Source organism: Colobus angolensis, unplaced genomic scaffold (assembly GCF_000951035.1).
Source record: "Colobus angolensis palliatus isolate OR3802 unplaced genomic scaffold, Cang.pa_1.0 Scaffold395, whole genome shotgun sequence".
Classification (NCBI taxonomy): Eukaryota; Metazoa; Chordata; class Mammalia; order Primates; family Cercopithecidae; genus Colobus; species Colobus angolensis.
Window position 1 is genome coordinate 774482 of NW_012117321.1, and position 2669 is coordinate 777150.

At 43.2% G+C, this 2669-nt stretch overlaps 1 pseudogene; it reads left to right on the top strand.

The window, feature by feature from the left end:
• Positions 1–1127: 1127 nt before the first annotated feature.
• Positions 1128–2181, top strand: LOC105521078 (annotated as a pseudogene).
• The last annotated feature ends 488 nt before the right edge of the window (positions 2182–2669 follow it).

The following is a 2669-nucleotide window of genomic DNA, read 5'->3' on the forward strand; positions in this document are numbered from 1 at the left end:
GAGTTCGAGAACAGCCTGGCTATCATAGCAAAACCCCATCTCTACCAAAAACACAAAAAAATTAGCTGGGTGTGGTGCACGCACCTGCTCGGGAGGCTGAGGCAGGAGAATAGCTTGAACCCAGGAGGTGGAGGTTGCAGAGAGCGGAGACCACGCCATTGCACTCCAGCCTGGGTGACACAGCAAGACTCCCTCTCAAAGAAAACAAAAACAAAAACAGCCAGCTTGGGCACAGAGGGAGGTGGGGGGAAAGTCTCTTGAGTAACTGTCAAACTTCATCCTCATACAATGGGCCCCAGTAACACAGGGGGCCTTAATAAGCACATTCTTTCCCCTTCGGGTGCACTAAGATAGGGAAGCTAAAAGCAGACTGGGGTGATATGCCTGCAGCTGCAGAAAGATGTATGGGAACAGACACACAACTCTCCCTCCCAGATAAGCACAACAAAGAGACACAGAAGCAGTCCAAGCCTCCAATAAACTCTCCCACCCTGAATCCTTAAAAATTTTTAGTCTGTAAAAGAACGTGGCTCTGACCTAACTCAGCCAGCTGCCCCTCTAGGTTTATTCAAAATAAACCTGTCCCTGTTGACTGTCAAGCCACCCTTTGTGTTTCTCTCTTCTTTCTGTAATTCTTACACCAAGGAAGTAAAATAGTTTCCCCTGGGAACACAGCTAATGACACAAATGAAGCTCAAATGAAGGCATTTAACATTCATAATTTATATTTTAAAAATAAAATACTCCTGAATATTAAAAAAAAAAGGAAAAAAGATATAAAAACAAATTAGAGAAAAGGAAGGAAATGGATTACTCACAATATCTAAGGTATGGAATCAACCTAAGTGTCCATCAACAGGTGAATGAAAAAAGAAAATGTGGTATGCTACTCAATGGAATGCTACTCAGCCCTATGGGAAAAAAAAAAGGGAACTCTTGTTATTTGCAACAACACTGATGAACATGGAGAACATGATGATAAATAAGAGGACACAGAAAAAAACTTTCATAATATAATTTCTATGTAGAGTGTAAAAAGGTTTAAACTCATAGAAGCATAAAGTAGAATGATGATTGCCTGGGGCTGGGAGTGGAGGAGATGTTGGTCAGAAAAAATGGGTCTGATTTTGTGAAGAGACGAAGACTGAGCGGTTGTGGCTACATTGCCGACCTCAAGCAGCAGTCAGCTTCTCCACGTAGAACCTGGGAGTAGGAGACTCAGAATCGAATCGAATCTCCTTCCTTCCTCCTGTTTTTGGCTTTGTGGAAACCTTATCAAACACAATGGCCAGCAATGTTACCAACAGAACAGATCCTCGCTCCATGAACTCCCATGTGTTCATTGGAAATCTCAACACTCTTGTGGTCAAGATGTCTGATGTGGAGGCAATCTTTTTGACGTACAGCAAAATTGTGGGTTGCTCTGTTCATAAGGGCTTTGCCTTCATTCAATAGGTGAATGAGAGAAATGCCCCGGCTGCTATAGAAGAGGGAAGGGCATAATTGCTGGCCAGGTTTTACATATTAACCTGGCTGCAGAGCCAAAAGTGAACAGAGAAAAAACAGGTGTGAAATGATCTGCAACGAAGATGTATGGGTCAGTAACAGAACACCCTTCTCCATCGCCTCTATTCAGCTCCTTTTGACTTGGACTGACTTTCAGTGGGATTATTTTGAAAGGATGTACAATTGCCCAGCACATTTTCCTCCTTCTCCTCCTGTTGCTCAGCCTGTAGTGTCCTTGAAACATCAGCGTGTATCAGAAAACACCTCATGAAGGGGCAAAAGTGGCTTCAATTCTAAGAGTGGACAGCAGGGATCTTCCAAGTCTGGAAAGTTGTAAGGAGATGACCTTTAGGCCATTAAGAAGGAACTGACCCAGATAAAAAGTGGATTCACTCCTGGAAAACCTGGAAAAATGTAAAAGGAACAGAGCAGACAAGCAGTAGAGATGACGAATGATAAGTGAGAAGAGGAACAGAGCAGGAGCTCAGTGAAGAAAAATGAGATTAATGTGAAGTCTGAGGGGGGCGCAGATAACTCTGCTGAGGAGGGGGATCCACTGGATGATGATGATAATGAAGACGGGGAATGGCCAACTGGCATTGACCGAGGATGATTAAAAAGAGGCTGAGGAAGGAGAGGATGACAGTCAGTGCCAATGGCAAAAACGACTCTTAAGCACATAGTGGGGGTTAGAAATCTTATCCCAATATTCGTTTACCTACGTGCTTCTCTAAGATCACATTCCTTTTTTACCAGATCTCCTCTAGTATCTTCAGCATATGCTCACTGTCCTTGTCCTTCCCATGTTAATTCATATTGCCCTGCACCTAAGTCCCATTTTCATCTCCTTTGACACTCCTAGTAGTTTTGTTAAGTCTTACCCCATAATTTTTGCTTTTAATTTTGAAACCTCTTTATGACTTAACAATAAAAAGGATGTTTTTGTTTTTGTTTTTTTCCTGAGATGGAGTCTTGCCGTGTTGCCCAGGCTGGAGTGCAATGGTGCAATCTTGTCTCACTGCAACTTCTACCTCCCAGGTTAAGCACCTCTCCTGCCTCAGCCTCTGGAGTAGCTAGGATTGCAGGCACGCATCAGCACACCCAGCTAATTTAATTTATTGTGTAATTTTAGTAAAGACGGCGTTACACCATGTTGGCCAGGC